This window comes from Symphalangus syndactylus, chromosome X (assembly GCF_028878055.3).
Source record: "Symphalangus syndactylus isolate Jambi chromosome X, NHGRI_mSymSyn1-v2.1_pri, whole genome shotgun sequence".
Lineage (NCBI taxonomy): Eukaryota > Metazoa > Chordata > Mammalia > Primates > Hylobatidae > Symphalangus > Symphalangus syndactylus.
The window spans coordinates 20,244,801-20,271,672 of NC_072447.2; the positions used below are offsets into that span (position 1 = coordinate 20,244,801).

Below are 26,872 nucleotides of genomic sequence, written 5' to 3' on the forward strand. Positions count from 1 at the left end.
GTAAAAGGGAAAATATTAGACTGTGCATAATGATATTTGAGAGCATACAACTCCCCTTACAGTTTTCATTTAAATAATACCCTGTTCTATCCATCATTGCTTTTTGTTTGATTGTTTTGTTTTTGAGACAGAGTCTCGCTCTGTTGCCCAGGCTAGAGTGCAGTGACACCATCTTGACTCATTGCAACCTCTGCCTCCTGGGCTCAAGCGATTCTCCTGCTTCAGCCTCCCGAGTAGCTGGAATTACAGGCGTGCACCACCATGCCTGGCTGATTTTTGTCCTTTTAGTAGAGATGGGGTTTCATCATGTTGGCCAGGGTGGTCTCGAACTCCTGACCTCAAGTGATCCACCCGCCTCAGCAGGTATAATCCCAAAGTGCTGGGATTACAGGCGTGAGCCACTGCACCTGGCCCCATCATTGTTTTGATTACAAAAGCATTATAGTATATCTTGACACGTGCATTTATTTCCTCTGTCAAGATGGTCAAGATTTATTTATAATTGTACTCATTTGTCAAATAACAACACACTACTCACACAAAATAATCATGTCCTTTGAATGTGAAAGGTTTAATATTGATGATGAAAGCTCTACAAAGTTTTGTAAATACCAAGAGACATCAATAAAGTTCAAAACTCAACACTGAAAAATGGAAATAGGACTGAGACTGAAAAAATCCAGATGGCTTCATGGAGTTGGGAAAGGCTCATCTCTCTCCCTGCTATGATCTGAATGTTTGTGTCCCTCCAAATTCCTATGTTGAAATTGTGACCCCCAAGATGATGGTATCAGGAGGTGAGGTCCTTGGGAGGCGATGAGGTCATGAGGTTGGAGCCTCATGAATGGGATTAGTGCCCTCATAAAAGGGAACTCAGCTCCCTCACCCCTTCTACCACGTGAGGATATAGGGAGAAGACACCGACTACAAACCAGGATGTGAGTGCTCACCAGACACTGAATCTGCCATACCTTGATCTTGGACTCCCAACCTCCAGAACTGAGCAATAAATGTCTGTTGTTTATAAGCTACACGGTCTATGGTATTTCCTTATAGCAGCCCAAATGGACTAAAACATTCCCTATGTGCTCTCTAATACTACTATGGCTTCCAGACCACCTAATATAAAATGCAGATATCCATCTTTTAGTTAGACGAAGGTTGAAAGCTTGTGACTCCAAAAACGATGGGTAGCATCATAACAAAGGCAGTTAGTACATATTGATTATATAAAGTAATTTAGGATAATTAAATGCCATCGTGTTCACCCACTGAGCTCTGATACCTGACTCAATGTTTGCTTTGAGTGGAAGTGGGTCCCCTATGTACATTAATACATTGAATTTTCAAACTCTAAACTCCTTGTGGGAAGGTGCCATGTGTTACGATACTTTTGTAATCAGTGGACAAGGCAACCCCTGGGAAGCAAACCACAGTGATTTTCCAACAACTACTTCACTTCTTCACACCCGTTTCTACCACTGGAAAGCGGGACAGGATGAATCTGCCTAAACTGCTGGCAGAATGAAACACGACCATGAATATAAAAACTTGTTTCCAAATTCTAAAGAAACAAATGCCTGTATGACTATTCTAGTGAACAATGAATATTTCATTTATTTTCAAAAAAAGTATTGTAGTGCAGTGACAGCCACCATCATAGCCATCGTGCAAATCCTTGAACATCATGATGTGCACAGTTGAACAAAGCATGAGAAATATAGTTCTTTCACGGACTTATGCTAAAAGTAAAATATAGAAGTACTACGTGGCTGGGCGTGGTGGCTTATGCCTGTAATCCAAGGAGCACAAGACAGGAGGATCACTAGAGTCCGGGAGTTCGAGACCAGCCTGAACAACATAGGAAGACCGTGTCTCTAAAAAAACAAATTTTAAATCAGCTGGGTGTGGTGGTGCATGCCTGTGGTCCCAGGGGAGGCTGAGGTGTGAGATGGGAAGATTACTTGAGCCCAGGAGCTCAAAGCCACAGTGAGCTATGATTGTACTACTACACTCCAGCCTGAGCAACAAAGCAAGACCCTGAAAAAAAGGAAGGAAGGAAGGAGGGAGGGAAGGAAGGAAGGAAGCAAGCAAGGAAGGAAGCAAGCAAGCAAGGAAGGAAGGAATTCTAAGCATCTATTGATCTTTTTAGGTAGGGGAGTATGTGTGTATGCATACATTGAGATAATTTACAAAGCTACATCAAACACAAGCTTTTGAAGGACTCAGCTAAGAGAGCTCCTATCCACTAATAACTGAAAAACACCCATCGACTCATTTTGAAACACCATCATGAGGAAAAAGAGGCATATTTTGTTCACAAAAGTTAGAAAATATTCACATAGCCAAGAGGAAAGGACAAGGCTTTGGGTCATATTGTCTTAGCATCAACATCACTCCAGTTGCATAGGGCTAGAGTTTTCTACAATATCAACCTGCTCCAATGAGTGTTGGGGCTTTGAGTAAGTCAATTTTTTAAAATGATAGTAGGTTAAAATTTAGAATAGTGCTACTTATATAATTTCGATGGAATTCCTAAGAGGAGAGAAACCTAAATGTCAGAATTTCAAGGTGTGCTTCTGGAGTGCCTTGGTCTGAGAATTGGATGAGTGTGTGCTGACTGTGATGTCCCAGTTTGATCCGTATGGTGTTCACACCATATTATATGGCTGTCACTGCCTTTAGTTTTCTCAGTAGCGACCATTTGCCACCTACAGCCCAATCTCTTAGGTCCAGCAGCTGGAGAGAGAGAGAGTGGTCTTCTCTCAAGACCGGAAGGCAACTCCAAAGTTACAAGGACACCACGAAAGCTAGGGTGCAACCCACTTGCAAAAAGAAGACAGAGAAGCAGGCGGCCTATTCAAGACTTATGTGGCTATGACGTGGGATGCCATAGCTTCTGTTTTTTCATAAGCACATTCCTTACTCCTTCGTATCTTCTAATGATGCTGAAGACAAGGATGGTTAGCAAGCAGTGGGTGCTAAAGTTATCTTTTCAGGGCACCTAATAAGCAAGCAATAAACTAATGTCAAGGCAGTAAGATCTCTTCTAGTTTTTAGTACATTTACCATGTTTTACCATAGAAAATTAAATAGATGCCCTTAATAAATTGGTTCAATTGGAAAGGCTTTAAAACAAGTTAACAAGCAAGTAAAAGCTCTAAGTGAATTTCCACGCGAGAGAACACCAACCTAAATCTTTCCTATGAAACTATACCAAAATACAAATTAAGATGAAAATGTGTCCCTATCCAAATCTCATGTCGAACTGTAATTCCCAGTGATGGAGGTGGGGCCTGGTGGGAGGAGACTGGATGATGGGGGCGGAGTTCTCATGAATGGTTTAGCATCAGCCCCCTTGGTACTATATAGTGAGTGAGTTCTCACGAAATCTGGTTGTTTAAAAGTGTGCAGCACCTTGCCCCTCTCTCTCTTCCTCCTGCTCCGGCCATGTGAGAAAGCTCACTCCCCCTTTACCTTCCGCCAAGATTGTAAGTTCCCTGAGGACTCTCCAGAAGCAAAAGCCACCATGCTTCCTGTACATCCTGCAGAACCATGAACCAACTAAACCTCTTTCCTTTATAAATTACCCAGCCTCCGGTATTTTCTTAAAGCAATGCAAGAACGGACTAGTACAACATTCAACGTTCAAGTGTAATGCTGGGTATGAGAGTTGATTCTAGGTAACTAGCACTGAATGCATCTGTTCATTGTTTATAAACATAGAAAGTAGTGGCAGAACTGTACTAAAAAAAAATGTCTCAGAGTTGCTATACGCTCCAGTTAAGCCACTCTCCACAGGACTTTGGAAGGCCTAAAGTACTGACAGCTTTTTTTTTTTTATGTTAACTTTCATTTCTTGATGTTATTTTCAAAGCATTACCCTTTAATATCTTCCCTGGAGCAGAGTTATATCCACAGACACAAGGTTATCAGTTCATTTCCACCGCCCTGCCCTGCTTTTTTCTTTAAGTAAAGCGAAGATAAAGCATTCTTTGGGGAAAAACAATATTGCACTCGGAGGCACCAATAGTTTGCTTCTCTCTCTCTCTAAGTGACAGCAACTCTTAAGTCTCTGTGCTTAGGATGGAACTTAATTTTCAGTCTCCCTGGTATATCAGCTGCTATCAGAAATATGAGGGTAGGCCTGTGGGGAATAAGGATAGTTCAGGGCATCTGAAACTCTCTACCTATTGTGACAAGTGTGTATGGATGTAAATAAATTTGAGCAGTGGTACAAAGAACCCTCAAGTGTTTCATGACTGCTTTAGTAATCTATTACACTATAATTACACCTATGCACACAGACGCTCATACCATGGAACTAACATGAATACATAGATTTAAAAGTGATAGACTAAAAGGAGTGAAACTAAACACAGATTTAACTACTATGATTTTATGGTAATATTATTAATTTAATAAATAATTTTTGACTGTGTGTCTTAGTAGTCCTGTTTCCCGCTGCTTATAAGAGAACATCTGAAACGGAGCAATTTATGAACAAAAGGAATTTATTTCTTAAAGTTCTGGGGGCTGAGAAGTCCAAGGTTAAGGGGCTGCATATGATGAGAAGCTTCTTGCTAATAGGGACTCTCTGCTGATTCCTGAGGTGGCCCATCTTATCACATAGCCAAAGGGCTCAGTGCTACCTCAGGTCTCTCTTCTTCGTAACCAGTTAATCCTTTTACACATTAATCCATTAATCCTTGATCCAATCACCTCTTAAAGGCCTACCTCTTAATACTGCCACACTGAGAATTAAGTTTCAACATAAGTTTTGGAGGGGATATTCAAACCATAGCAGTGGGACACTGCATTAGATGGAGTGCTGATTACACTAACGTAAGATATTTCCTGTATTCAGGGGAATTTTTACTGGTAGAGAAGTAAGACATTTACATTAACAAGAGAGGAAAGAGGGTTATAATGGGGGTACTCTTTTGGATACATGATTATAGAGGGGGAGCAGGTCATGGATGGCTCCCTTGAGAAATGACTTTCAGGTAAATGTGGAATCATTAGGACCTCCACTGCAGGGAGAAAAGTCAGGCAAGGGAGGAAGGTAGCAATAACAGTGACACGGAGGTCTGTGTCCTTCAACATGCCTGAGACACAGGGTATGTAGACAGATGTCATGAAATGGGATAGAAAAGGAACTTAGGGCCATATCACCTAAGACCATTTCACTGGCCATCAGTCTTTGGTCACACACGTGATAATATTCCAAACATATCTTCCATCGAGTACACAATGTACAATGGGATTCCCAAGGGAGATGGAGCAAGGAGGAGGGAAAGAGACAAGGGAAGAAGGAAAATAAAGAGAAAAGCAGCCATCAGGGAGAAAAAGGGAAAACAAGAGTGTTGTCAAAGATGTTGAGGAAAGCATCCCAGGAAAGGTGTCAAGAGGCAGAAAGATGTTGCAGAGGCCAACTAAGATGACCCCTGAGATGCATCAATCATACGATCATAGCATCCTGAGGCTGAATAATGCACTGTCCCCAAAGCTGTCCACATCTTAATCCCCAGAGTCTGTGAATATGTGACCTTTCACGGCAAAGGGACTTTGCAGATGTGATTAAGTTAAGGATTATGAGATAAGGAGATGATCCTAGGTTAGCTGGGTGAGCCCAGTGGCATTACAAGGGCCCTTATAAGAGGGAGGCAGGAGGGTCAGAGTCAGAGAGGGAGATGTGACCTGTCACAACAGCTAAGGAATGCGGGTAGCCTCCGTGGGGGAAAAAGACAAGGAGATAGATTCTCCCTTGGAGCCTTCCGAAGGAAGGAGCCCTGCTGACACTTAGATTGTAGCTCCACCAGGTCCACTTCAGAAAGTGGCCTCCAGAACCATGTTTACTAATGAGTGTTCTTCAAACCATTAAGTTTGTGCTTATGTGTTACAGCTGAGAACATGAACATGCTGAAGAAGGAGTGGAAAGTAAGGAAAAACAAATGTGACTGCTCCTTCTGGACTCCTAGTTAAGAAGTATACAGGAGGGATGAAATAGGACTGCTAGAAAGTGTCCATTAGATGTGAACGACTGCATTTCCAAATATAGAAGACATCAGAAAGAAATCAATTGAAACGATTCTCTATAACCATCTACTGGAAAACATTTGCAGAAAATAAGCATATACTATTAGAGCTGGAGTTTGCTTTCTAAGCCCGGAAAACCCAAATCATTTTGAAATTTCTTTCCAAAGCAGTTTAACCTTTTAAACACCAAAAAAATAAATACTGGCCGGGGGTGGTGGCTCATGCCTCTAATCCCAGCACTTTGGGAGGCTGAGGCAGGGGGATCACGAGGTCAGGAGATGGAGACCATCCTGGCTAACATGGTGAAACCCTGGCTCTACTAAAAATACAAAAATTAGCCAGGCATGGTGGTGGGCGCCTGTACTCCCAGCCACTTGGGAGGCTGAGGCAGGAGATATGCATGAACACGGGAGGTGGAGCTTGCACTGAGCCAAGATCACGCCACTGCACTCCAGCCTGGACGAGAGAGCGAGACTCCGTCTCAAAAAAAAAAAAAAGAAAAAAAAGAAATACTGCAATTTCTTCCTGAGACATAAGATCAAGGAACTGATCTTCAACTACACAAAAACAAGATGGCATTGCTGTTGAAAATGACGTCAAAGGTCCACTCACTTTGAAGGATAATTAAATAGAATGTTTCCTAAAATCAGTAATTTTCTGGCTGGATAGTCAAGGAATCCCAACTCATGTGGTACTATTTTATCCCTTTTAATTACTTTCTCAGATGGTTGATGCCACATCATTTCAGAGAGTTGTTCTAAGACTTAACCATAGAAATGGTGATGATTTTAAAAACATCTGAAAACACTGAGTGTTAGCAAAATGTGCCCAGTATTCTAGTTACACTTTAAGTAAAATGCTTAAACTATAACCTAATATTTCAAATATAAAATAATAAGTGACAATTATTCGCTCTCAGTTAATTAACTGATTTTTAAGCAAGTATCTGGCTTAAACATTGAAAAATGAAACCTATGATATCTTATCAAAAGAATTAAATTAGTTGAGATTTTTAACTAATTATAAAAGGCTAAATGGAAACAGTAGCAACAAAAGCTATCAAAAAACCACCTTTTATGAACTTTAAAATCTGTAGCTGGCAAATTTTCCATTTTAAAGTTTACCTTGATTATGAATCTTCAACTTTTGAAAGGTAAGAAATTAGTGAAGACACATATCACTGGACATAGTGAGCTGTTCTTTTCATTTACCTGGTGCCATTTGCTTATTACTTTGCCAGATTTTATTTGTTAACTTCTGCTCAGAACAGCATAATTTGAACAATCCAATCAACTGCCATTAAAAGGACAAGTGAAAGACTAAACATTCCCCAAGGAAGGTTTAAATTTTCCAAGTAATTGAGAAGAAAATATAGCAGCTAAAACAGTAGTCCTTTTAGAAGACTTCATTACAGATAAGTCAATGCTAAATAATTTATATTTTTCTGTGCATATATATGAGATCAGAACAAATGCTGGGGGGGGAAAAATCTCTTAGACTCAACACTCAATTGCTTCCAAGTTGCTATCTCCTATTAAAAAAAAATTCCTAAGACATTGTACTGATTTTCTTCTCCACCCAGGTTTGCAAAACTCAAGAAGGAAAATGATACCTACTCATCCCCTGTGAAAACAGAATGTTTCGTTTACCAAGACATGACTAACATAGCCCAGAGCCCAAGATAACTTCATCTTCCCATCCAGTGTTAAAGCACCACAGAATGTTTTCTGCAGAATGTGAAGGAACTCCACTCAGGAAGTTGGTGGGCTTTGGACCAATACACAGGAGAGCGTAGGCAAAGAATGGCGCCTTCTGAGAGTTGGACAAAACCAGCATTGCCCAGGGGCACCGCCTGCCCTTCTCAGCTGAGCGGACGGGCAAGAGGTTAGGGAACCCATTTGGACTGCTCAGCCAGGACTTAGACCTTACGGCTACTGGTTTCCAGCCAGGGCTCGTTTCACTTCCTCCGAAACTGCTGAGTTGAGAACACTGGCCTGCATCCAACACATATAAAGCATCTTCTACGTGGCCTGCACTGTGATACATACTTGGCAGCATGACATTTTCTTATTTATATTTTAAACTGTGTACAAAGAGGAACAGCACAAAGGTTCATGGACAGGAAAGAGTGACTGCTGTTCCAGGCCTTTGCACTGACCACAATTCACATGGATCATGTTACCTTCTACCTTTAGTCCTAACTGCTATTTCCCCATCACCCCATGTCATACTTAAATTGTCCAAGACTTCGAAACACAATTGAAATTCATGTTTTCAGCAGGCACAGTGGAAAGGGAAGTATGAAAGATTACGAGAACGTTTTTCAGCAAAAGATCCTTAATCATCTGTGTCTAAAATATATTTAGTTAATATTTACTACAGGTCCACAGCATGCCAGGTGTGGCAGAGAACAACATGCCAGAGAATGACGACAAAACTCCATTCCGCATTAATATTAATTACCCACTCCAAGGAAGCATACTGTCAGAATTACTTCTCTCCCAAAAATTCCCACAAAAAATAGAATCCAGGAACCCCCTGGTTTTAACTGTACAAAATGCACTTCACTAAAAAGTTTAGTGAAGCGGAATAAAAATCACAATAATTGTTTGCACTTAAGCGTTCCCTTCTTCTAGATCATGAAACAAATGGATTGGAGTGTGAAAAAAACAGTCAAGATGTTTCTCCAAGATCAATCTGTGCAACAATGAACCTTAGCCCTAACAGAGATCAACCAGCAACTGGAATCCATCACTTGAGTGGCTAGAGGCCACCAATGAAAACCCACGCGAGCCAGCTGCAGCTTCTTGTGTTGTTGAACGCCACTGAATCTTTCCCTGGTGCACATAAATTTTACAGGTAAAATTCAAGGGTGTTCCCAGGCCCCATTCATCCATACACCCCAGATGCCAGGCTTTAAACCTGCTCTGTGTTTAAGAGTTGTAGTGCATGCATTCATAGAATTCCTAATACAAAAGCATATGCTCTGTTGTTAATCCTAATGTATTACATATTTCTAACTTAAAATGTATGCATGGATGCATTAACTCATAGGCCCAAGATGATCACCATGAATTGCCAAAGTATGCATTGCCAATGTTTTTTGGTAAAGGATCACAGGATAAATATTTTAGGCTTTGTAGGTCATGCAGTGTCTGGGGCAACCATTCCACTCTGGCACTGTAGTATAAAAGAACCATATATGAAAATGTAAATTTAAGTGTGTGGTTGGGTTCCAATACATTTTATTTACAAAAACTGGCTACCACCCACAGGCCACAGTTGACTCACCATAAGGTAGGGCATGTGTGCAGCACCATCATTTGCTCAAACTTGAGCTTATTTTTAACCTCCAGAGATCAAACATTAACTTATGTATAATAACTTATAAATAGTGTAAAATGATTCATTTAACTATATATGCTTGGCCTTTTTTCCCATTCTGAAATATTGCCTCCTGACAGAAAAGCAGCATAAACTAGGGAGAAAAAACAGGCAAAAAACTATCTGTACAAAGGAAACCTTATGAGTTTGAGAAAGAGATGAGAGGAAAAGGATAAAGGAAGTCTAAGGACAAATACATACATCAGAAACCACCATAGAATGAAAACGTTCCTTAAAAATCATGTTAAAAGTCTTTGTTTTTCTCTTGACATTTAAGCACTGCAAGAACACAGATACAAGACATAAACCTTACTCACCATTTGTGTCATTGTGGATTCAGAATTGATGGTTTTTAATAAAAGCAGCGAACATAATAATTACTGTAAATTTACCATCTAATTAAATCTTCGAAAAATCATAATTAAGCTAACTATATCACCATCAGTATTTTGTCTCTATAAAAATATATGACAGTCTGTTTTCTCTAGAAATTTAAAGGAAATATCAACTCTAATTCCACCTTTTTTTTTTTTTTTTAGACGGAGTTTCGCTCTGTCGCCCAGGCTGGAGTGCAGTGGCGCGATCTCGGCTCACTGCAAGCTCCGCCTCCCGGGTTCACGCCATTCTCCTGCCTCAGCCTCCCGGGTAGCTGGGGCCACAGGCGCCTGCCACCGCGCCCGGCTAATTTTTTTTGTATTTTTAGTAGAGACGGGGTTTCACCGCGTTAGCCAGGATGGTCTCGATCTCCTGGCCTCGTGTTCCGCCCGCCTCGGCCTCCCAAAGTGCTGGGATTACAGGCATGAGCCACCGCGCCCGGCCAACTCCACCTTCTTTAGTCAGAGTGGCTAAAAAATTTCCTAGACCGTCCTGGCTGACACGGTGAAACCCCGTCTCTACTAAAAATACAAAAAAAAAGAAAAAAAAAAAAAGCCGGGCGTGACGGCGAGCGCCTGTAGTCCCAGCTACCACGGAGACTGAGGTCGGGGAATGGCGTGAAACCGGCAGGCGGACGCATGCGCACGTACACGCACACGCCAGGAGGCACGCACACGCCAGGAGGCACGCACACGCCAGGAGGCACGCACACGCCAGGAGGCACGCACACATTTCCGCACCCGATGCCCTGCGCATCACCGGATGTGTCGTCACGCGTGGAGTCGCGCAGGCAGGAAGTGCAATTAGAAGAAGGTGGGGCGAAGGTCCCTGGCGAAGTCTCCAATGAAGGAGGTTCTGAGAAATGCTGAGATAAAACAGTCCTCGCCAAGGCCTTCTTTTCCTTCTTTCTTGTACTAAGCATTAGTCTTCCTACCCCCAGAGGCCAGTACGTCAGTGCCCATGGGAATCCTATCGCTCCAACATGTCCCTCTGTTTCTCTAGCAGACGTCATGGACCCACCTTGTAGGATTTTGGAGGGGAGTGGTCCCTGGTGAGAGAGGAATCAGGAAATTAGTTTTGCAGAATGGGGAAACTGGGAAACTGTTGCCTCAGCATGAAAAGGTAATTGACATAAAATAATCTTTGACTCGACGCAAAACAAAGAAACACAGATGAGCTTTAAAAAATTAAGTTACATTTTTAAAAAATTAAGTCGGGGGCCGGGCGCGGTGGCTCACGCCTGTAATCCCAGCACTTTGGGAGGCCGAGATGGGCGGATCACGAGGTCAGGAGATCGAGACCATCCTGGCTAACACGGTGAAACCCCGTCTCTACCAAAAATACAAAAAAATTAGCCGGGCGTGCTGGCGGGCGCCTGTAGTCCCAGCTACTGGGGAGGCTGAGACAGGAGAATGGCGTGAACCCGGGAGGCGGAGCTTGCAGTGAGCCGAGATCGCGCCACTGCACTCCAGCCTGGGCGAGAGAGCGGGACTCCGTCTCAAAAAAAAAAAAAAAAATTAAGTCGGGGAAATTTTTGAAAAAACAACAAAATATATTTATTTTCGTTTGATCGATAACCTACAACGCCCTTCCCACTTGTTAATTTAGCAAATATTTATTAGTTTACTGCTATGGGACAGGCACTCTTGGCTGACGGAGAAAGGAAAGTTAACAAGAACCAGCACCTGTCCCTGGTGTTTCCATGTATCCACCATAGTTTACATAAAAGGATTAGATATTGAAGTTTTGATTTTGATAATTGTACACTTTTTAAAATGTCCATCAAGTACTAATTTTAAAAGCTAAATATTAAACTAAACTTTATTTTCCCTATGTCTGCACAACTCTGTTCATCTCTTTTAATTTCCGAGAAGACAAAATACTCTGATTAGCTCCTAAATACTCCAAAGCTAGATAGAGGAGAAATCTTTTTTAGCAATTACTCTTCAATTGATGAGCTTTCATCCTACTTTCTAAGTGGAAGGAGCATATCATAGAGATTGAGCTTGTATTTCAATCACAATTTACCCCATTGTCTGCCTTTGAAATGTCCTTCAAGAATCGTAGGTGTCTTTGTAATAACATTCAAATACTCTCCTTTTTTTTTTCAGTCGTTGATTCCCTAACATCTGAAGGTTATACTGTAGTTGCTGCACCACATTGATTTGCATAACTACTCTATGTCCTTTGAAATCACAAAATGTTTAATAAAAGATTCATTTGGGTAATATGTGTTCAGAACTTAGTACCAACAATGTCAATGTTCAAACTTACAGGCCCCTAGAATTATCCTGATCATCAGAATCTTCAACATACTCACAAATTTAGTTCCATATAATACTGACTTTCCAATTTCCTAGTTCACCCCTTCATCCCTTGACTTAAAAATAAAAATTATGTTTTCAGGAATGCCATGAAAGGAATTTTTCTTGATCATCAGTTTTGAATTGGACTAAGTCATCCTAGCAATAAAATAAATTCTAACATAAGATCACTAAGACTATCATGAAAATCCATTGCAAAGAATTTTCCTTAATAGGGGTTACAAAACCAGAAAGTGTTCAATCAACTGTATATAGAAAAATTGAATGAACTGGCATAAATTGAAATTTTCAAGTATTAAATAGGCTTCACGAATTATTTGTTCTTCTGAGCTAGCTGTGGTTCTTAATTTACATTCACACATTCTTCATAGTGAAAAGGAATGAATGCCTGTCTCTGCAGTCTTTAAACATACCAAAAACCTAGTAATTGCAAACAACTAATTAGCAGCAGACCTGGATTACAGCGTAGATGTCCTCATTATCAGGCCTATGTGTGTCTCCACGAAGTCCTCCACCCCTCCTCAAGGACAACTGATGTCACTGAAGAGTCATGATGCCTTCAGTTCTTAATGAGGATTTTGAGAATACTGGGAAAGGAAAAACCCTTTGTCACTTGTTTTTCATCCAGCCAACTGATTCTTGGTGTACAATGTAGGAAATTCCAACCTAGGATCGCCATTCAGCAAAGACCACTCCAAATTATCAGGAAAACACACTCCAAAGCATTCCCCCTTAAGAGAAAATGCAGCTACCAATTAAGCAAAAGCAGTAGCTGATTCTTGCAGAGACATGCTGATAATGCCCAGTGGTTTCAAGCTGATAATGCCCAGTGGTTTCAAATGTAGATTGAACCTAAGTGCATATGGTAAAACAATTTTTAAAAAAGTCCTAGGTTCAGAAGCTCTGATTTCCTTCTCATGATTGTGCACTTTATATAATGTTCCCTTAGGGTTTCATAAAGTGAGTCTATCATATTATAAGCTGTGACTCGTCTATAGCTCTGAGCCTGATGCCAGACCTGTTACTACTGCTTCTCCTTGGAACTAGGACAGTCTGATTATATTCAACTGAATGTTCTTTGCACTGCAGCTACTGAAATGATTACAACCGAAGCTGCATTGGGTTCCTGTTCCAAAGGCTGTAGGTCTGAGAGAGAAGACAAACATTTCTCAGACTTCAGGCCTTGATTATTTATTAAGACTCGTCCAGGTTGAAAAAAAAGAAAATGGAAAAAAGAAGAAAGTTGAATAATTCAGGAGCCAAAGGGATTTACATAATGTATCATTAATAATTATTTAGCTGTATATGCTGATGAAAAATGATGTGTACCTTTATTCGTTTTACCTTTGATAAGACAAATAAATCTATACTAGATAAAAATAGCTAACAGCTGATCAATCATTTTTCCAAGTATGATTTTCTTCCAATTTGTATGTTAATGATCAAATGGGGGAGGTGGGACAGCATTAATCTTTCTTTATAAATTACAAATTATCTTTGAAAAACAAAACCTAGTATTTGTTTATGGCAGGAAATATGGAGAGATGTTTAAAAATCAACTTTGTTGGAAACAAAGTTCCATAAAGGACATGACCTTGACAATCTTCTAGAATCAAGGAAAAATACTGACGTTTTACTCTATAAAGACAAAGCCATGGATAGGAAAATTATCTGGCAATCATTAAAGAGATAATCAAAAGGCCTTTGTGGTCTAAATTTTGACAAAAGTTTGGAAGCTACAACATTCAAATTGATAAGAAAATTTGTCAATAACCAATATTTAAGCAATCAAATTGTAAAGACTTCAGATTTGCAGCTGAACCATGAAAAGACAGAGCCATTTACTTGAGATGTATGAAAGCATAAGATGAACCTTTCTAAAATTTGAGTTTGTGGGGAAGGGTCCAGATTTTCAATTGTGAAATATCTCCACTAACATGGGCTCACAGCTGTATATCACAAAAGTATTCTACCCATATCTTTTCCTTGGGCTCTGCTCTATTTCTAATGTCCAGACAGTGAGAAGGATCTCATGGTCTGAGTGTCCCCTCTGCCTGTACTAGTAGTATCTGTCTGACATTTTGAACCCCACTCTGCAGGGGCTACAAATAAAAAGGGTAAAAGGAGATGCTGGGGTCATTCAAATGGCCCAAGATGGACTTTTTGAGTCCTAGATCATTGCAAATGTTTACTCTAGAAGCAAATGGACTTCTGGTGAGCAGTGCAGCCAAGGGTGAATTTCTGAGAGGTTTACATACAGTGAGTCAGAGAGCTGACCTTCATCTGTGTTTGTCTACTTTTGAGATGTACCCCGAAGTGTGGCCATGAGGAGGAGCAGACAATTATTTCAAAATCCTAAATTTCCAAGCATGTCACTTTGGACACTCCAAATGAGCTTGAAACCACTGCTTTCTACTTCTGTTTGTTTCAAATTGTTTTTTTTTTTTAAGTAAACAATTTTCACCACCAAAGTAATCCGAAAGCACTGCTAGACTTGGTTTAACCAGGCTCAAAAATGCATCAATGAAATAAGTCAGTAGAGGTTAATGATTACCAATAATTATTTTTTCAAAATTATCCATCAACTTATGCAACACAGGATGGGTAGAACTTCAGTAAGGAGGGAAAGGAAATGTTGCACACAGGCAGACAGAAAAGCCTAAATCAAAGGCTGGAGATAGGAAGGCACCAGGCTTGGGATTGCCTGGGTGCAGCAAGGGACTGGAAAAGAAGTTCAGATGCCCTAAAGGGCTTGATCCAAAGTGAAGTGTGTGCTGGGTACAGTGGATCATGCCTGTAATCCCAGCACTTTTGGAGGCCAAAGCAGATGGATCACTTGAGGTCAGGAGTTCAAGACCAGCCTGGTCAACATGGTGAAACCCTGCCTCTACTAAAAATACAAAAAGCTGCGTGGGAAGGGCGTGGTGGCTCACATCTGTAATCCCAGCACTTTGGGAGGCAAAAGCAGGTGGATCACCTGAGGTCAGGAGTTCAAGACCAGCCTGGCCAACATGGTAAAACCTCACCCCTACTAAAAATACAAAAACTAGCTGAGCGTTGTAGTGGGTGCCTGTAATCCCAGCTACCTGGGAGGCTGAGGCAGGAGAATCACTTGAACCTGGGAGACAGAGGTTGCAGTGAGCTGAAATTGTGCCACTGCACTACAGCCTGGGTGAAAGAGCAAGACTCCATCTCAAAAAAAAAAAAAAAGTGTGTATGTACTTCAGAAAAGTTGATTAACCAGTAAGACTGACCAATATGGCATTTTTCAGCATTCTAAAGTTTCCTCTGAATTTTCTGTTGAAATATTTTAATTCTGGATCAGGCACTTTAAGCAATAGTGATGAGTTCCCATTCATGCTCATCCAGTGGGACTCTCACCCCATGCATCCCCTACCCCTTACCTAGAAAGTTTGGGCATTCCTTAGACATCACCAGGCACTGAGCGTTTTATAGACATTGTTTTCACCTAATTTTTTTTTTCTTTGAGACAGGGTCTTGCTTGTTGGCCAGGCTGGAGTGCAGTGGAGCAATCACAGCTACACAGCCTCAAACTCCTGAGCTCAAGCGATCCTCCCACCTCAGCCTCCCAAGTAGCTGGGACTACAGGTGTGCATCACCATGTCTGGCTAATTTTTAAATTTTTTGTAGAGATGAAGTCTCACTGTGTGGCCCAAGCTGGTCTTGAACTCCTGAACCCAAGTGATTCTCCCTCCTCAGCCTCCCAACGTGTTGGGATTACAGGCATGACCCACTGCACCTGGCCTCGATTACTTCTTATAATATGACAAGTTAGGTATTTTATTACCCATGTTTGATGCAAAGAAAGAGGAAGATATTAAAAGGTAATGAATGAACCATCTACATAAGGTCATGCTGTAGCATGTGCTTCCATCCTGCAGCCTAAAGATCCTTCTTGGATGCCTCTTCCAACAGACACCCTGGCATCCTGATAGGCCCAGGGGTTACAAGGAGAGCACGCAAACAGAATGAAGGGGCCTGCGTAACAGCAGCACAGGTTTTCCATAAGTGTGGCCAATGATCTGGGGCTGACCCTCCCTTGTGGATCTGTTTCCCCTTAGAAAAATGAGGCGGTGAGAATGAACCTACTGCTCTCCCAGCCATGACTCACCTGGGCTGTCCTCCAGGCCAACCCCAACTCCACTACCTTCCTTCCCAATCTTGCATCTAAGCTCTGATCAGATGGGAACAATCAGGCTCAAGGAAGGATGAGGTTCTTACGGTTACAATGAATGACAGTGAGCCTCCCATGCAGCCCTCTGGTCTGAGCTCCAGGTTCAGGGTTTTGAACAACTGCCTGAGCCCACAGCCTGGCCACACAGTGGTTCCCCAGTCCAATGGTGCAGTCCAGAATACAGTCATTGACTGCCATGCTGGACTCGCCAATAACTATTCCTGATACTTACCATTGCCTCGTCCTTCTGAGATGGTGCCTTTAAAAATGCCTCCCTGGAAACCTACTTGATTTTTTTTCCATCTCAGCACATTGTTCCCTATTTTTAAAAAAAAAGAAAAAAGAAAAAAAAAAAGAAAAACATACCTCTCTCCATCAGTAAAAGAGATGATATTGTTTCAAAACCAATGTGACATTCCTTATAAGCTTTCTTATGGGTAGTTACAAGAACTAGCCGATCATGACATGAAGTAATTCTTAACTTGTTCCCTAATAAGTCAAGGAACTAGTCTAGTGGGAGCACCTACACACATGCATGGCTTCATGTGGAATCTCTATGCAACCATTTTAGCACACACATGCAGTTTGAGAATACAAAATCAATGAAGACTCCTTGAGGTTTCCAATGGGCAACTTATAATCTGGTTGGCATTAATCTGGGTGGCATTAAAGTTTTGTTGGAGATCATCAACTCAGTGTATTTCTCCATTAGATATAACTTATTTAATAAAAGAAATCTGCAAAATGTGTGAAAAGAACCAATCAATCATTTAGAAATCACTTATTTGCAAGAAGTAATCCTCAACCTGCAGAGATGTTTTGCTGTAGCAGAAGGTCAGAACAACACTGCCATTGACTCTACTGCAAGAAAACTTATCTCAAAATTAGCTGGGTGTGGCGGCATGTGTCTATGGTCCCAGTGGACTCAGGAGCCTGAGGTGGGAGGATCACTTGAGCCTGGGAGGTTGAGGCTGCAGTGAGCTATGATCGCACCACTGCACTCCAGCCTGGGCGACAGAGCAAGACCCTGTCTCCAAAAGATATATATATTAGGTTGGTGCAAGCATAATTGCAGTTTTTGCCTTACATTCAAGGGTATAGGCCGCAATTATGTTTGCATCAACTGAATAGGTATATCATCTCCATTGGATCAGTCATCATCTCAGGATCATTCGGAGTCTTTCTTGGCATCTCACCCGGAATGCTGTCTTTATAGGATGTGTCTCATGCGACACTCCTCCTTCTACTTTTAAGCAAGAACCATCGATAAGTAACACCTGCGAGATAGCTAACAGAGTACCACGTGGCCTTTCACACTCAGGATTTTGCATCTGTAGGAAAGATGGTAAGGGAAGAAGAGGATACATCACTCAATACCCTTCTGGGCTTACTTCCATGCTTGAAAAAATATTAATACAAAGTAGATAAGGCCTTTGGGTTTCATAGCTAATGAGCCAGCACATTATTAAATTGCAGGAAGGCAAGATCATATTTTAACTATGTTTTTGATTTCTCATAACACCTAGCACATTTTGTTATTAATAGGCATTATCATAAATATTGTTGATGAAACCGTATTTGTAAAAATGAATTTATATTTAACAACAATCTTAACAACATTCATCTTCACTGACCCTTCTACAGCCAAGGGCAGGAGTTATTATGACATCTTATTTTACATTGGGAAAAAAATGATATCCAGGTGTTAAGTAACGCAGCTCATTGAAGCAGGGAATAAGACCTATCTTGACTCCAAAGACCATGCATTTTTTCAAGATATCAAGCTACCTCCTCATCCAAACAATTCTAATAATAGTAATAATAATAGTTTTTTTATTATTTTTATTTTACTTTACATTCTGGGATATATGTTCAGAATGTGCAGGTTTCTTACATAGGTAAATGTGTGCCATAGTGGTTTGCTGCACCTATCAACCCGTCACCTGGGTATTAAGCTCCACATGCATTAGCTGTTTGTCCGAATAATAAGTTATCCGAATAATAAGTTATAATAGCTAATACGTACATAGTGGGTTAGCATATAACTTGCTGAATTCTTTACATAAACTAACTCTTAATTGTCTCCAAAAACATATAAGGTATATGTGAGCTTTATCCCCATTAGTTGAGAACACTAATGCAGGGACGTATTAGCTAACCTGCCCAACACCACAGAACTATAAAAGTGGAGCCAGAACTCAAGCTGGGTGGCTTGGCTTTCACCCGCCATAGGACACTGGCTCAGGTGGGGATTGAGACCATCATTTCTCGCTCACATCCCGCAATCTCCGCACTGTGGGGATCTATGGCTGAAACAGTTTTCAACAGTGACAAAAATTACCAGTGGAAAAAAAAATAAAGTTTTGTGATATTAGCACCAAAGACAGTCCCATAATGCATGAGTGTGCATATAGTAAATGCTCAATTAATATTAGCTCTTGAAATTGTATTATTAAGACTTTGAAATTGCCTATACATTTATTTACTTGATCATACCTTTGTTCACACCCTCCAGTTTTAAATTTACAATTATCAAGTTAGTGATGTATGTGTATTTCAGAAAATTTTACAATAATTAGTGTGCATTGTATCTGACTGGCTATATTTTTTGTGATATGGTAAAAATTATTATTATTATTTTACTTATTTATTAACTTTGGAGACAGATCTCGCTCTTTTACCCAGGCTGGAATTCAATGGCACGATCATAGCTGGCTGTAATATCAAATTCCTAGGCTCAGGTGATCCCCCTGCCTCAGCCTCCCAAGTACCTGGGACTACAGGTGGATGCCTCTAAACCTGGCTAATTTTTTAAATAATCTTTATAGAGATAGGATCTCACTATGTTGCCCAGGCTGGTCTCGAACTCTGGGCTCAGGCAATTCTTCTGTATTAGCCTACCAAAGTGCTGAGATTAATAATAGTCACGAGCCACCGCCCCCAGCCTATTATCACTGTATTAGGTTTGAGGTTTTGTTGGTTTCCTGGTTTGCTTAGCTTTGTTTACAGGTTTGTTTACATACACAAGTGAGGTGGTGAAACTAATTGTATCTGTGTGTGCTTCCCCTATTTTCAAATCTGATATTGCTAAAATCTGATGGAACAAAATATTCCCATTGAAAGTGTTTCGCCGGGCACAGTGGCTCCCGCCTGCAATCCCAGCTACTCGGGAAGCCGAGGTGGGCGGATCACGAGGTCAGGAGATCAAGACTGTCCTGGCTAACACAGTTTAACCCTGTCTCTACTAAAAATACAAAAAATTAGCCAGGCGTGGTGGCAGGCTCCTGTAGTCTCAGCTACTCAGGAGGCTGAGGCAGGAGAATGGCGTGAACCCGGGAGGCGGAGCTTGCAGTGAGCCAAGATGGCACCACTGCACTCCAGCCTGGGCAACAGAGCGAGACTCCGTCTCAAAAAAAAAAAAAAAGTGTCTCATGTGTAGTCATCTACCTAGTGAGTCTCCCTGAAAAGAACCCTGTTCATCCATGCTAGTTCTGCCTAGAAGAAGTGTGTTCACAGTTGCTGCCCTTGATGTCAGGAATGTTTCCATGCATCCTGCAGGCCTCGGTCACCACCTCTCCTCTTATGGGGTCCCTGGTCTCTATCCTCCATGCAGACTCAATTGTCTTTCCTGCAGTCCATGGTTATGTATTTCCTAACTAGGTCTGCCTCTTCATAAAGGAAAACCTTCCTGGGGGTACTCACAACACAGCATTCTTCCTGGCTTCTCTTTTGTGGTTGTTGGAAATCCCAAGCATTGAGGACAGAGAGAAAGGCAGGGGCTTTTTATCACACCCATAGGTGATGCCATTTGGGTGCAAGGCAGAATGCAGACCACTAACACTTTCTGCTCAAATAATCACTACTTCATGTTTCCCCTTGGTTCTCAGTGACGTGATTCACTCTCGCAAATGTTATTTCATTTATTTAGAGCTAGTTATAAGCCATTGTCATGTAGCTGATACAATATTTCAAAGGTTAAAGAATAAATTATCTAGATTAAAATTCTTCTGGACTTTATTCCAGAATTTGGACAAGATAACCTATTACAGAAGGCCACAAGATAGAACGAGATCCTGTATCAAAAAATGCAATTTCATATTAATATGAAGATGAACAGCCATTTGTACTCATATTTATCTGTTGCCTAGACCGGAGTGCAATGGTGCAACCTTGAATCACTGCAGCCTCAAGCTCCTCAGCTCAAGCAATCCTCCCACCTCAGTCTCCTGAATAGCTGGGACTACAGGCATGCACCACCATGCTCAGCTATTTTTTTTTTTTTTTTTTATGGAGATGGAGTCTCACCACGTTGCCCTGTTTGCTCTTGAACTCCTGGAAGCAAGCGGTTGGTGCCTGCTGGGCCTCCCAAAGTGCTGGGATTACAGGCATGAGCCAATGTGCCTGGCTAGAATTGCATTTTATAATCTAAGTTGTCATATAAAAATGATATCCTATGGTATTCATATCATTTGTAATAATTTACATTCTACTTAATAAATAAGTTTTTGATCACTATCTAAAAGTATCTTTTAAAAACACTAATTATACGAGATGATAGATTTTCAATAGTCAACATGAACTAAAGCAGAAAGGTGCTAATTAAACTAACAGTTATGGGGCTGGGCATGGTGGCTCATGCCTGTAATCCCAGCACTTTGGGAGGCTGAGGAGGGAGGATTGCTTCAGCTCAGGAATTTGAGACCAGCCTGGGCAACATGGTGAAACTCTGTCTCTACAAAAAAATACAAAAATTAGCCAGGTTTGGTGGTGCACGCCTGTAGTCCCAGCTACTCCGCAGGCTGAGGTGGGAGGATTGCTTGAGCCCGGGAGCAGAGGCTGCAGTGAGCTGTGGTTACGCCACTGCACTCCACCCTGGGTAATAGAGTGAAGCCCTGTCTCAAAAAAAAAAAAAAAAAAAAGCATTTATGGAACATTCATATCATTTTAAAGAAACCTTAGCATAAAGAGAATACATTAGTCAAAGCATACAAACCTTTGGAGAATATCAGCTGTGGAAACTAAGAAGGTTATCATCCACACTATAAAGACATTTCAAATAAGCCTCTCCATGTAAGTTCATCATTACAACTAAAGATTTGGGGGTTCAGAGAGATGCACATAGCCATTCCAACTCACCCTGGGTAGTCAGTCAAGAAGACACCTAGGGCATAAGATATGATATAAATATTTTCATCAAGATGACATTGATAGAACTCTGACTTTTCATATGATGCTCTTGTCCCTTTGTATCAACATAAATTACAATACAGATTGTCTAGAAACCCTAAATGTCATTGTACAAGTGTTTGCTGAACGTGGACCATGAATGTGCTGTGAGGACAGGGAAGGGATCCTAAAGATGAATGCCACCTGATCCCTCTCCTCAAGGTCTTTCAGGGAGCGCATCATTAAGGCAAGTGCTTACAAATTGCATGAGCTCCTATACTGGTGATACAAGAATAGACAGTGTCGTGCTCAGAAGAGGCAGCATCTCAGAAAAAGCTTCCGAAGATGTCCTCAAAGATGACCTTGAAAGAGAAGAGAGAGAGAAGGAGCATGTTTCTCAGAGTGGGACCCATGAAAAGCAAGAGGTCGAAAATGTAGCCAACCACCCAGTGACCTCAAGAGGTCTAGACTATGATTCTAGCCAAGGTTCTGACAACACTGATGACTAATATGAAGATGTAGGCCTACACAAACACACGCAAAAACAGGAAAATACAAAGGTATTTTTAAAACCTGAGGATATCTCAGAGGGATTTTTAAATTAAAAAGAAGTATCTCTAGGATGGTCCATTATTTATTGAATTTTTTTTGAGTCCCAATGACCCCCTAAATTTCTAAACTGAAAAGTAGAACGACAAATTTAATTTTGGTAGATTTCTTGATTAACTACAACAATATGGCATGCTCAGCTGAGAAAAGAATTTACCTGCAGGTTTTAGTGTAGTCATTCTGGATATTTCCAGATGTGAATATGAATGTTCAAACGAACAGAAATGACCTTGATTTGTACCCTAAGTTATCTCAACAAAATTGTATGTCCTTTCCTCAAACACAGCAATCTTTCAAACTGTATTTTTTTTAAGTTGCAAATTTCATAAATCATCTGATTTTTGGTCTTGGATTTGCTCCCATTTCTTAACACAACACTCATCTTACTTAATTTTTAGCATTATGAAATCAAGAAAATATTAATGAATAAAAAAATTCTATTTAGAATTTTAGAAGAGTAAGTTTAAAAATAGAGGATTGATTTTACACAATTTTGTTCCTCCCAAATCATCCCACAATTCTGATAAACGCTCAAGAAATTAATTTATTGACCACACCGCTAGTTTTGACCCAGATCTTTATAAGAAATGTAAAAAGCACATAGACTCATCCATCCAGTGAGCAGTAGAAGTAAGCAACACTGCACGGCAGATTTACAGCTTTAGTGTTAGAATGTAAATGATTAAACTTCAAAATCCCGAACTTTCTTAGACTGCATCACTCTGAATCTTCCAGGCACGGACCAGAATGAGAAATTTGACAAAAATTTTCTATGACATCATCTTTAATGAAATACAGGCAAAAAATGTAAAAACTCTAAGGACATTAATACAGATGAGGAAGTTTTTTTTAAGATAGCCATTTAGAAATAAATCACATGCATGTACTGAGTGATCCAAACATTTTTGGTAAATGATGCTAATTTAGAAATACCAAAGTGAACAGTCAAGGAAGATCCGTGTTCCCTTAGGTGAGAGAGGAACTTTCCCCTAAAGTGCGTTGATTTTACAATGAAAGGCGGCCTTCCCTCAGAGTCTCCCTGGCTTGGCTGCATGTCTCAGAAAACTGTGATAGCTGACTTAACACTTGTTTTTATCAGGCAACATTTGATTTTCTCATTCATTGAATGAATATCTATAGAGTGTCTTACAACTACTCATTTCTTTAATAAATACCCAGTAAAGGCTGATCTATTCCAGATTCATGCAATACACATGTTTAGAGAATGCAGAGAAAAATTCACTAACCCCCCGGATCCTCCACAGATATCCATAAGTAGACAAAGAATAAAAAAGCCTTTGAGATCAGGTGAGCTCAGAGAAGAAAGTAAATAATGGGTTAAATAAGAACACAACCGAGGGTGGAACCCACTTTAAATGGGAACAGGACAGGGTGCTCTGGGCAGAGGAAGTGGCACACAAAAATGTCCTAACACGGTATCCACTCAGTTAGATCACAAAACCAAAAGAGGACTGGGACAGCAGTGCAGTGAGAAGAGAATGGCCTGGGATGAAGCTGGAGAAGTGAGCAAGAGGCTTACTGTATAAAAGTGGAATAGGTCAGTGAAAGGAATTTGGGGTTCATTCTCAGTGTCATGAAAAACAGTCCTTTGTAAAACATTTTAGACTACGAAGGAGAAAGACAAGGATGGGCCAAAGATAAGTAATGTCAGGGCCACCTTCAACACTTGCTATATACCTGTTTTAAAGTGCTTTATATGCTTAATTTATTGCTTTTCTTTTCTTTTTTCTTTTGCAATCCTAGCTCATTATAGCCTTGAATACCCAGGCTCAAGCAATCCTCCTGTCTCAGCTTCCCAAGTAGCTGGGATCACAGGCATGTGCCATCATGCCTGCCTAATTTTTATTATTATTATTATTATTATTATTATTATTATTATTATTATTTGTACAGACAGGGTCTCCCTATGTTGCCCAGGCTGGTCTCAAACTCCTGGGCTCAAGCAGTCCTCCTGCCTCAGCTTCCCAAAGTGCTTGGATTACAGACATGAGCCACAGTGCCTGACCTTAACTTATTTATTTTGCAAACATCCCTCAAGGTAGGTACTCTTTTCACAGCCCTCAACAGCTGAGGAAACTGAGACACAAGACATCAACTACTGAAATTCACACTCAAGAAAGTATCAGGTCTCCTGGCCTCTGTAATGGAAATTGATGACTACCACAGAGGAATCCAAACAATGCATGTTAGAGAGAGCAGTGAAAGAAACAGCATTTTAGCCCTCAGTAATGAATAAGGTGTGGAGATGGGAAAATAGCAGTATTCCAGGTTGAAAGAGAGCCTGAGAAGAATGAGAAAAAGCAAGAAACCAAGGTGAAATGCAGTGATTCCTACCCATACTCAGGTTGGGTGGAGGATGAAGTATAATACCCAGAGGAGTAAAATGATGACTGCAGTTGTAACGACGGAGATGGGACAGGTGGTGAAACACAGTGGACGCCTGTTGATGAATTTTGAACGAGATAGTAGTCTTACATAATCAATTATTTGTGAAGATGAAGAAAGAATAGCTTTAAAAATAGATTGGAGAGTGTACAAGTCATAGACAGGATATGATTAAAATAGTAACACATAAAGTGAGAAGATGACCAAGAAAAGTACAGATGTATCTCAGAAGAAGAAATGATAGGACCTGTTATTTCTGAAAGTGATTTACATTGGGGATGGGAAAGAGAGGGGATTCAAATCCAAGATGAGGAATTGAGAGGAGAAGATGCCATGAGCAGGGAGCAGGGTAAGCTTGGCAAGAAAGATGATGGGACAATTTTGGGAACACTGAATTGAGTTTTGGCCAGAGCATATAGGCAATGTTGTTGAAAGGGGAGCTGTAAGGGCAGGAAGGAACTTGGAAGAGAAGTGAGAGCAGAAGATATAGACCCCTGTGGTCTCTCCGATGGAAATAATCATCAACCATGAGTAGATGCAAAGCTACATAGGACAGTATGGAAGGAAGAGGAGTGATTCGAGGATAGAATTTAGGGAGTGACAGTAACTGCAAAGGCAGGAGGAACAGACAGTCAGAAAAGTCAGTTCAATTAATAGGCAGCGGAGGAAAATTAGAAGAATAGATTTGAGGAAGGAGAAAGTTACTCAAAGCAGGAGCAATAAATAAGACAGAGCCTATAGAGAAACTCCAAGCAGGATATGGGTTTGTTGAGGGCTCAGCCCTTCCAGTGGTCAGCTGGACAACTGAGGGGATGCCGCCTGCTGTCAGAAAAAAAGGTATAAGAGAAGTGGGAACAATTAAAGAAATGTTTCTCAATAAGAGTAACTGCTCTTGAAGTCAGGACACAAATAGGTCTTGGAATTATGATTAGAATGGTTGAAAAGGTCTTTTCATTCTTTTTTTTTTCTTTTTTTGAGACAGGGTCTCACTGTGTCACCCAAGGTGGAGTGCAGCAGTGTGATCTGGGCTCACTGCAGCCTCCGCCTCCCAGGCTCAATCAATCCTCCAACCTCAGCCTCCCGAGTAGGTGGGACTACAGGCATATGCTGCCATGCCTGATTAATTTTTGTACTTTGTGTAGAGATGGAGTTTCACCATGTTGCCCAGGCTGGTCTCCAACTCCTGAGCTCAAGCAATCCTGCTTCAGCCTCCCAAAGTGCTGGAATTACAGGCATGAGCCACCATGCCCCTCTGAAAACATCTTGATAATGGGTATGTCTGTCAAGTTTCAGGAAAAAAGAAAAATGCATCCAAGCAAGATAATATGGAACACTGAAAAACAATAATCTCTCAAAGTCTATTGATTACCTTATAATCACCAAAAAAAAATTAGTAAACATCTCTGTCAGTCTCACGTGTCTCCAAAGCATCTAATAATGCTGACCTTCACCTACCTCTGAACTCTCTCCCTTTTCTTAACTGGACAACTCCACCCATAACTGCAACCTTGGATGGTTATTCATTATCTTGGCCTCTATCCAAGTTTGCAAGGTTCTATCAGTATCATCCTTCCAATGCCTCTGCAGAGCCTCATGCCATCCCCATTTCCTCAGTCTCTACCACAGTTGAATCTATAACTAGATCTCAACTTGCATTACTGACCTTCTGTTTTCTATCCCTACCTCTACTATCATGAAACTGCTATTCCTTAAATAGTTCTGCAAAAGTCCTAATATGATTGTTCCATTGCCTACAGAATAACATCTATATGGCTTACCATCAAGTTGCACCACCTGAAATGATCTGATTTCAATTTCATCACCCAAACTCAACATGCCCTTGAGACAACACTCAACACAACACAGTCCATTCCTCAATACTTGCTATACCCATGTGTTTGTTCACACTTTCTCCTTTGTCCTTATGACAAAATTCTATGCAGCTCATAAGTCACCTCCTTTGGAAGAGCTCCTGGTGATAGTCTAGCTTCCAAGATGGCCAATTGACACCTGCAATTAACACCTTCATGGAATCCTCATCCACATGGTGCCAGATGTGATTTGAACAACCAATAGCATGTAGCAAAAGTGACAAGGTGTCACCTCCAAATCAAGTGCAAAAGTGACAAGGTGTCACCTCCAAGATCAAGTTCTAAGAGTGTGTGGCTTTCATCTTAGACTCCCTTTCAGCCTCCCTCTTTCTCTCCTCACTTCAGAAAAGCCAGCTGTTAATGTCACATGTCTAGCCCTAGGGAGAAGCCCATGTGGCCAAGAACTGAAGCCTCCTGCCAAGTGACACATAAGTGAGATTCTCCAACACCGTCATAAAACTGCAAGCCCTGTCTACAACTTGACTGCAACATCATGACAGACC

The 26,872-nt window shown here is 40.9% G+C and overlaps 1 protein-coding gene across 6 annotated transcripts in view; it reads right to left on the reverse strand.

The window, feature by feature from the left end:
- LOC129475227 (neuroligin-4, X-linked) overlaps positions 1–26,872 on the reverse strand; it is a 342,496-nt gene that overhangs the window by 288,059 nt on the left and 27,565 nt on the right. The window contains exon 1 of one of the 6 annotated variants that reach the window (XM_063634378.1): positions 10,819–10,837. The exons of the other annotated variants lie outside the window; for them this stretch is intronic. The gene's annotated coding sequence lies outside the window, so the exon portion shown is untranslated. Of the gene's footprint in view, positions 1–10,818; positions 10,838–26,872 lie in introns of those variants that run through there. 6 annotated transcript variants of the gene reach the window in all.